The sequence below is a fragment of the Dipodomys spectabilis genome, unplaced genomic scaffold (genome assembly GCF_019054845.1).
Source record: "Dipodomys spectabilis isolate Male_0828 unplaced genomic scaffold, ASM1905484v1 ptg000193l, whole genome shotgun sequence".
Classification (NCBI taxonomy): domain Eukaryota; kingdom Metazoa; phylum Chordata; class Mammalia; order Rodentia; family Heteromyidae; genus Dipodomys; species Dipodomys spectabilis.
In genome coordinates this window covers 1,035,778-1,046,257 of record NW_024870870.1, presented here as the reverse complement: position 1 = coordinate 1,046,257, position 10,480 = coordinate 1,035,778, and positions in this window count along the sequence as shown.

Genomic DNA, 10,480 nt, shown 5'->3' with positions numbered 1-10,480 from the left:
AATCTTGACTATCATTTCCTACTCGAATCTTCAGGAACTACTCATTCAAGGAAGAGATTGATCACATTTCACGGCTCTTCCTAGGTCAGGAATTGAGTATCTCAGGAACTCCTGCCATTCCCTCAATGTAGGATGGCTGACCAGGATTCGACATCGGGGCCTCCGTTGCCCGGTCGTCCTGTGGCTCCCCCGATAGCCAGCAGGCCTTCAGCCACACCAGGTCACCTTCAATCTGCAGTCCACCGGGTTCGGTCTCACCATGGTCAACATTCAAATGAAAATAAACCTAAAAGCGCCAGGTGGAACTTCCCGCCGCTTTTTTCTCCTCCAGCTTTTTATTTTTTCCTACAAACCCTGGGGTCCTAGGATCCGAGAATGGGCTGTGGGTCCAGAGGCTGCAGCCTAGGATGATCAGACCTGAGGCAGAGTTGCCACAACTTGAGTTCAAGCCCCAAGTCTGGCAAAAAATAAAAAATTGAAAAATGATGAATGAAGCACCCTAGCTAAGAATTTTACTGCCAGAGCTGGGATGTGAATTCAGGTCTGGGGAATTCTGTTGCACTGTGGAGGAAGGAGAAGCTCATTATCGTTGAAAACTACAAAGTCAGGCCTGGTCCCAGGGCCTGAATTGAAGCCCCAGCTCAGGCAAAAATCATATGCCCACCTATGTTACACATAGGATCTCTATTCACATACATGTGTGGAATGCATCATGTTTTCAGTGTAGTTATTCTTTTTATTGTGTGTCTTATTCAGGGATGCATTTTGTATTTTATTGCATATGATGACAGATATAACTGTGCTGACATGGATGCCAACCTGTTCCCATATTTATAGAGTTTCCTACACCTTCTCCATCCTAGCTGAGACTCAGGACATTCTCCGGACAGGAAAACAGGTGGATCAATGGGCTTCTCACATCAGGATTCATGTTTTGGCAGTGTTGGGATTTGAACTGAGAGCCTAGCAGGCCCAATTGGCGAAAGAGTCAAGGTGAGGGCACTGGCCTGTGAGTAACTAAGGAGCTAAGTAATAAACAGGCATAAATTCATAATTGAAGCATAGGATATGTATTGACATATATGTGTGGATAGCATCTTACGTTAGGTGCAATCCTTCTCCTTATTTTGTGTCTAATACATGGAGGTATTGTGTTTTTTACTGAGTATGGTGACAGGTATAACTCTGCTGACATGTATGATGACCTGTTCCCATGGTTATAGGGTTGCCTATGCTTTCATTCTCCATCCTAGCTGAGACCCAGGACTTCCATAGGAGAGGAAAACAGGGGTAAAGACTGGCTTCTGACATCATGATGAATCTTTTGTCAGGCTTGGGATTTGAACTCAGATCTGGGTAACCCCGTTGCACTGTGGGGGAAGGGGAAGCTCATCATCCCTGAAGACTAGAATGTGAGGCCTGGTCCAGGGCCTGATTTGAAGCCCCAGCAGTGGACAAAATATGAAGCCTACCTCTTTTAAACATAGGATCTTTTTCTATATACAGGTGTGGTATGCATCTTGCTTTCAATGTAGTTATTTTTTAATTTTGAGTTTTATTCATGGATGTATTTTGTATTTTATTGAGTATGGTGGCATGTATATCTGTGCTGCCATGGATGACAACCTATTCCCATGGCTATGGAATTGCTTATATAGCATTCTCCATCCTTGATGAGGCCCAGGACTTTCACAGGACAGGAAAACAGCTGTAAGGATTAGTTTCTCACATCAGGATGAACCTTTTGGCATTGCTGGGAGTTGAACTCCAGGCCTAGCAGGCCTATCTTTCTAATGGTTCCATATGAGCATACCATCTTTTGAGCTATTAAGTATCTAGGCCCTACCCAGGACCTGATATTGAGCTCCGGGGTGGGGTTTGTGCACCATATTCATCCATTCAAAAGCTGAAGCTAGTATGCTAATAAATACCTACTTGTATAGAGAAGATGTGGCAAGCTTTGTTGGAATTCTATCTGCCATGTGACTAACAATTCTTGGATCTTTCCCAATGCCTCAATTTCCTGAATGTAATTATTATTGTCACATTTCGTGAAGTCTTAATGAAAAATAATTGTTGTGCCAGAGGTCTTGCCTATCATTTCCTATGTGAATCATGCATGAACTTCTCAACTCTTTCCTAGGCCTGAATTCAAGCACCAGCCCGAAAAATGTAACATTTATAGACATTTTAAATATGTGATTTATATTTACATCTATATATTCAGTCTGTATCGTGTTTGTTGGAGTGATATATTATTATTGATTGATTGAATTAACCTTTATTTTATGGACTGTGAGTACACCTATATCATTTATTACATTTATTCCAATCTATTCCGTAACATGTAGCTTTGCACACATATTATGTACACCATACCTGACACCCAGCATTTACACAGAAATGGAAAAAACAGGTGTCTCACTTGGAATCTTACTCCGAGATGAAATTTTTGGCAATGCTGGTACCTGAACTGAGGGCCAAGAAGTCCCAATTCATGAATGGGTGAGTGTCAGCATGGCAGCCACTAGCTCATTCAGCTGCCAAATGGATCCCAGCACCTAGGATGGAGCCACAGGTTTGGCCAAAATAGCAGTACCTTTCTATGCACATGATGGTATACAGATAAATATATATTTAGATATTTTGATACTGCCAGTGATGTCTATGTGGAATTAAATGACATATACTATGTTCATACAGATTCTCAGGTCTTTAGTGAGGACTCCATTTAATGAATAGTATTCTTTTAATGCATAATAAACTATGAATTAAAATCAATCTGTGTTCTGTGATTATTGGGTCTAAATTTATACTAGACTGATTGATGAACTACTCATCCAACCATGACAATGATCACATTTCTCTGGTGTTCCTATTGACAGGCAATAGTTTCTTAGGCTCTCCAGCCCTTTGTAAGTAGCATGACTGGGATTCAAACTCAGGGCCTAGGTGTGCAGGTTGGCCTATGGCTTAGCTGACAGCCTGCCAGCCTTCAGCAATGCCAGATGACCTACAGGTTGCAGCAGTGTTATTTGGACCCAGGATGGTCACCATGCAAGGAAGGAAAACCAAGAAACTGCCATCTGTGGGTGGTTCCTGGTTCTTTTTGGTGCCATTTTTATTTTGTTTTCCTGTCAGCCCCCGAGGCCTAGTATCCCAGGATGGGCTGTGTGTCCAGAGGCTGCACCATCCCAGCCTAGGGTGATGTTAGCTGAGGCAGAGTTGTCATGATATCAGTTCAAGCGTCATGCTGAGCAAAAAATAAAAATAAATAAATAAATAAATAATTTAAAAATATTTAAAATAGCCTGGCACCGGCTATGGTTCACGCCTGTAACCTTAGCAATTCAGGACGCTGAGATCTGAACATCACAGTTCAAAGCCCTCGGGAAGGAAAGTCTGTGAGACACTTATCTCCAATAAACCACTAGAAAACCAGAAGTGGTGCTGTGGCTCAAGCATTATAGCGCTCGCCTTGAGATGAAGAGCACAAGGACAGCTCTCAAGGCCAGAGTTCAAGTCCCATGATATATATATATATATATATATATATATATATACATACATACATACATACATACATACATATATGCATACATACAATACTAATGAAGCTCCCTGGCTTGGAATTCGTGCCCTTTTTTTCTGCCAGGCCTGGGAATTGAACTCAGAGTCTGGGTAACTCTAATTCACTGGGGGTGGTGGGGATGGGGAAACTCACCCTCTTGGAAGACAAGCAATTCAGGCCTGTTCCCTAAGCCTGAATTCAATCCCCAGCCCTGTTAATGTAATATTCATCCACATTTGAAATAATGATTAATATCTACATACTTATGTTTATTGTAATTTTCTTTGAGTGTATTTATTTTATTTTTGTATTATTCATTCATTATTTTATTGACTATTATTACACTTATAACATGTATTAAATTGATTACATCTCAATAGAACTGTAGAGATTTGCATATGTATTATATATCTTACTTCAGACCCAAGACATTCATTGAAATACTATAGTAGATCATCCCATGCTTAGAAAAACAGAAAGAATACATCAACCAAATTAATTTATCCCTAGGCACCCCAATGGCTCACATCTGTAATCCCAACTACTCAGGAGGTGAGAACTAGAAGACGAAGTTTCAAAGCCAATCCAGGCAGAAAAGCCTGAGAGATGACATCTCCAATTAACTGGCAAAAAGCCAGTCTACAGGTATGGCTGAAGTGGTAGAAAATCAGCTACAAACTACCAAGCCAAGAAAGAGCAAGCTGAGTTCAAGTGCGGGGAGAGGGGGGTAGGGGGATAAAGGGGAGAGAAATCCTCCAAAAACAGAGAACAAAACAACAGTACACAATTCCCACCTAATTTATGGTACCAACAAACTGAAAAAAATATCAAGCTTGTGCATTTGTATGATTTTACATGAGCACATATGTTCTTAGGTACACTTCAAAGCTATGTTTTTAATAATGTGTATATATAAATTAATAATGTATATATATATAAATAAACTAAGAAACTAGCCAATGAAAAAATACTTCTGAATTAGTGCCTTAACCATGGCACTAATGGAGACTCTTACCTCCAATAAATTATTTGTACAAAAGTATGTTCGAAGTTTCTTTCTTTAGAATCAATCTTAAAATGTTTGTTCACGCACCAGGCGTCAGTGGCTCACACCTAAAATCCTACTTACTCAGGAGACTGAGATCTGAGGATGGCGGTTCAAGGCAAGCCTGGGTAGGAAAGTCCAGGAGACTCTTACTTCCAATAAACCTCTAGAAAACCAGAAGTGGCAATGTGGCTCACGCTGTAAAGTTCTCGCAAAGAGCTGAAGAGCGCAGGGATAATGCCAATCCCAGAGTTCAAGCCCCACCACCGACAAAAAAAAAAAAAGGAAAGAAGTTTGTTCATGCAAAATTGTAACATTCTAAGCTTTAGGAAACTTTTCTTCCAGGGTCTTATGTTCTTTAGGCAACTATTCCACTGCTGAGCTACATCTTAGTACCAATGTTTTTGTTTTTCATTTTATAATCCAGTTTCTTCCCAAAATGCTTACAAGTACTTACTGTCCTCACAGAAGTGAGTGTTTATTCAGAAACTCAACCTTTGGTGGTATGAGGACTCCCCTAGTCTATTTCGTGGTAGGCACTGAGGAAAACTCACAGGACACAATTGCAGACATTTTATAATTATTAAAATAACTCTAAATAGAAATAACATCAACTGCCGGGCATGGGTGGCTCATGCCTATAATCCTAGCTACTCAGGAGGCTGAGATTTGAGGAAGGCGACTCAAGGCCAGCCAGGGAGGAAAGTCTGAGACTCTTACCTCCAATAAACCTCTGGAAAACTGGAAGTGGGTGCTGTGGCTCAAGTGCTTGAAAGCTTGCCTTGAGCTGAAGAGCACAGGGACAGCACCCAAGCCCAGAGTTCAAGCCCCACAACCGACAAAAAAAAGAAAAAGAAAAAAGAAGAAATAACATCAACTGTCCCAACCTTCTAGGGAGAAATGATATCCTCATTTTCATTCTCACTCTTTATGGCAGATGGTCAAAAACACCAATGTGCTATTCTGAAATGTAAAAGTTTAAACCTCTTTTTTGAAAAACTCTCATTTTATAAAATCAAAATGTTTCAAATAAAGGCAAAGTGAACTTTAAAAAAAATATTAAAAATGCTAATGAATCCCCTTGGCTTGGAATGTGCGATTTTTTGTCTGCAACGCCTTGGATTTGAACTTAGGGACTGGGTAACTATGTTGCACTGTTGGGGAAGAGGAAGCTCAGTATGCTTGAAGACCAGAAATTCAGGCCTGTTTCCTAGGCCTGAATTCATGCCCCAGTCATACACCTTATATATATTTTAAAAATAGGATTGAACTTCCATAGAGATGTTCAGTCTATATCATGTTTGGTGTGGTTATTCATTGTATTTGTTGTTTTGTTCATTTATTTACCCTTTATTTTACCGACTGTGAGGACACCTAAACATACTATCACATAGCAGCGAGATTTGTAGACTTGTTCTCCATCACGCCTGACACCTAGAACTCTCCCAGAAAAGGAAAACAGGTGTCACACTTGGCTTCTTACTCCAGGATGAAATTCTTGGCAGGCACTGAGATCAAGCCCCAGAGGTGGCCAAAATAGCCATAAATGGATAGGCAGGTGGTAGTATGCCAATAAATGCGTATTAGTAGAGAGTGACAAAGCCATGTATCTGGTATTCAATGATATTTACTATGTTCCTATGAAGTTTTAGGCATTTAGAGAGCCTAGATATTATAGAGGAAGAACATACAAACATCCAAGAAAAGTCCAAGAAATATGATAGATCTATTCAACATTTGGAAGACACCATCAGAAGGCCTAATCTGAGAATAATGGGTGTAGAGGAGCACCTAGAAACAGAAGTTAATGTTCTAGGAAATTTATTTAACAGGATCCTAGCAGAGAACTTCCCAAACATGCAAAAGGATAAGCCTATTCAGATACAAGAAGCTTTTAGAACTCCAAATAGACCAGACCAGAACAGGACAACCCAGCATCACATTATAATCCTCACAGGAACAATTCAGACCAAGGAAAAGAACCTTAAAGCTGTCAAAGAGAAAAGATCAATCATCTATAAAGGGAAACCAGTTAGAATCACCTCAGATTTCTCAGCAGTGACAATCAAAACAAGAAGAGCCTGGAATGATGTATGCCATGCCATTAAGACAAACAACAATCAATCAAGAAAACTGTACACAGCTAAACTCTCCTTCATAAATGAAGGTCAAATAAAAACCTTCCATAGCAAAGAAAAACTGAAACACTATATCTCCACCAAACAAGCCCTACAAAAGATTCTTAAAGATGTCTTACACATAGAAAACCAACAAGACCTCAAAAAGGCCAAGAAACCGTATCCAAACTGAAAATCCAAGAACCATAGAAAGAATCCCACTGCCACAGCCCCCAAGAAGGTGGATAAAATAGCAGGAACTCCCAAATACTTCTCAGTTCTATCTCTCAACATTAACGGACTTAACTCTCCAAATAAGAGACATAGACTGTCTAGTTGGATTAAAAAGCAAGAACCTTCTATCTGCTGCCTTCAGTAGTCACATCTTGCCCATAAAAACAAACACAATTTCAATGTGAAAGGCTGGAACAAAATCTACCAAGCAAACGGTCCCCATAAACAGGCACGAGTTGCAATCCTAATATCAGATAAAATAGAACCTCAAACTAGCTGCAATGCTTGATAAGAAATGTACGCATTTTCCTGCCCATGAAATTGTAACCCCTCTGTAAAGTATGTTCACAAAAATAAAATAAAATATAAAAAAATAAATAAATAAAAATATAAAAAAATAGACCTCAAACTAAAATTATTTACAAAGGATAAAGATGGTAGCTACATACTAATTAAGGGAGCTCTCTTTCAGGAGGATATTACAATTCTAAATATCTATTCACCAAACAATGTAGCACTCAAATTTATCCAAGAAACCCAACTTTCCCTCAAATCCCACATAGATCCAAAGACATTAATTGTTGGGGACTTTAACACACCACTATTCCCACTAGATAGATCAACTTGGCAAAAACTCAACAAAGAACCTGCATATCTGAACAACTGCATAGATCAACTAGTTTTAACAGACATCTATCGAAGATTTCACCCAGCAGCATCAGAATACACGTTTTTCTCAGCAGCATATGGAATATTTTCCAAAATAGACCACATTTTAGGCCACAAAGCAAACTTGTCCAAATTCAGATACATTGAAGTTATACCTTGCATTCTCTCAGACCACAAGGGATTAAAAGTAGGAGTCAACACCAAAAGCCACTAAAGAAAGTCGTGTAACACATGGAGGATGAACAACACACTGCTGAATCATGAGTCCATCATGGAAGAGTTTAGAAATGAAATTCAAATGTTCATGATATTCAACAAAAATGAGCACACAAATTACCAGCTCCTCTGGGACACAGCAAAGGCAGTAGTCAGAGGCAGGTTTATAGCTCTGAGTTCCTACATCAACAAATTGGAGAGATCTTAAACCAACAATTTAATGAGACATCTGAGCCTCCCTGAAAAAGAGCAGCAGGATAAACCCCTACCCAATGGACAGAAAGAAATAATTAAAATTTAATCCGAAATAAATGAATTAGAATCCAAAAAAAGCCATAGAAAGAATCAACAAAACATTGGTTCTTCGAAAAAATTAACAAAATTGACAGACCCTTAGCAAATCTTATCAGAAAAAGAAAAGAACACACCCAAATAAATAAACTCAGAGATGAGAATGGAAACATCACCAGAGAAACAACCAAGATTCAGAACACTATAAGGAAATACTTCTCAAAACTTTATGCTAATAAGATTGAGAACTTGGCAGAAATGGACCTTTTCCTAGCAAATACTGACATTCCAAAACTAAACCAAGGTAAGTTAAATCACCTTAACAGGCCCATATCAAGCATTGAAATATAAACAATAATAAGAGATCTCCCATCTAAGAAAAGCCCAGGTCCAGATGGTTTCACTGCGGAATTCTACAAGGTCTTCAAAGCAGAACTCACACTAATAACCCTCCAACTCTTCAATGAAATTGAAAGAGAAAGTTCACTACCGAACTCATTCTATGAAGTCATCATAACTCTCATCCCAAAACCAGGCAGGGTCTTATCAAAGAAAGAGAACCATAGACCTATTTCTTGAATGAACATTCATGAAAAACTTCTCAACAAAATTTTGGCCAATCGACTTCAACAATTCATCCAAAAAATCATACACCAAGATCAAACAGGATTCATTTCAGGGATGCAAAGCTGGTTCAATATACGGAAATCAATTAGTATAATTCATCACATCAACAGGAGCAGGGATAAGAACCACATGGCTATCTCAATAGATGCAGAAAAAGCATTTGACAAGATCCAACACCCCTTTATGATGAAGGTTCTGGAAAAATTAGGAATCCATGGACCATTCCTCAATACAATAAAGACTGTATATGACAAACCAACAGCCAGCATTCTAATTAATGGTGAAAAACTGAAACTATTTCCTCTTAACTCAGGAACGAGACAAGGACGTCCACTCTCTCCACTTCTCTTCAATCTAGTATTAGAATGCCTAGCTACAAATAAGACTAGATGCAAACATAAAGGGGATCCAAATAGGGAAAGAAGAAGTAAAACTCTCCCTCTTTGCACATGACATGATCTTGTATTTAAAGAATCCCACAGACCCCACTCTCAAATTACTCAAGCTGATTCAAAATTTTGGCAAAGTAGCAGGGTATAAAATTAACCCTCAAAAATGGCTTTTCTGTATGCCAACAATGAGAAAGTGGGGCTGAAATTAGGAAAGCAACTCCATTCGGATTAGCCCCACAAAAAATAAAATACCTAGAAATTAACTTAACCAAAGAAGTGAAGGACATCTATGATGAAAACTTTGAAAACCTGAAAAAGGAAATCAAAACAGAACTTAGGAAGTGGCAAAAACTTCCATGCTCCTGGATTTGAAAGATCAAGATCGTGAAAATGGCCATACTTCCGAGGGCTATCTCCAAATGCAATACCTATCAATATTCCAACCTCATTCTTCAAGGAATTAGAAGAGGCAATCCAAAAATATATATGGTACAGTAAAAGACCCCGAATAGCAAAAACAATCCTCAACAGAAAGAACAAGACTGGAGGAATATCAATACCAAATTTCAAACTCCACTACAAAGCCATATTAATCAAAACAGCATTGTACTGGCACAAGAACAGACCTCAGGACCAATGGAACTGAATTGAAAACCCAGAAATGAACATACAGACCTATAGCCAACTAATCTTCGATAACAGAGCTCAAAAAATAGAATGGAAGAAAGACAGCCTCTTCAGTATATGGTGCTGGCAAAATTGGTTAACTACTTGTAGAAAATGAAAGCTAGATTCTTATATATCATTCTGCACCAGAATAAACTCCAAATGGATCAAAGACCTCGGAGTCAAAGTAGACAATCTGAAAACATTACTGGATGGAATAAGAGAAACCCTAGGTCTCCTTGGCACAGGACGAAATTTTCTTAATAGAGACCCAGAAACACCACAAATCAAAGAAAGGTTGAACAAATGGGATTGCACAAAATTGCAGAGCTTCTGCATGGCCAAGCACATAGCTAGCACAATTCATAAACCCCACAGATTGGCAAAAGATCTTCACTAGCCATACAATGGATAAGGGCCTCATATCTAAAATATACCTGGAACTCAAAAAATTAAATCCCCCAATAACAAATCTCCAAAGAAACAACTGCACAATAAATACGTGGGCTAAAGACTTACAGAGAAACTTCTCTGAAGAGAAAAGAAGGATTGCCAATAGACACATGAAGAAATGCTCAACCTCTCTAGCCATAAAAGAAATGCAAATCAAAACAACATAGAGATACAACCTCACCCCAGTTAGAATGGCAAT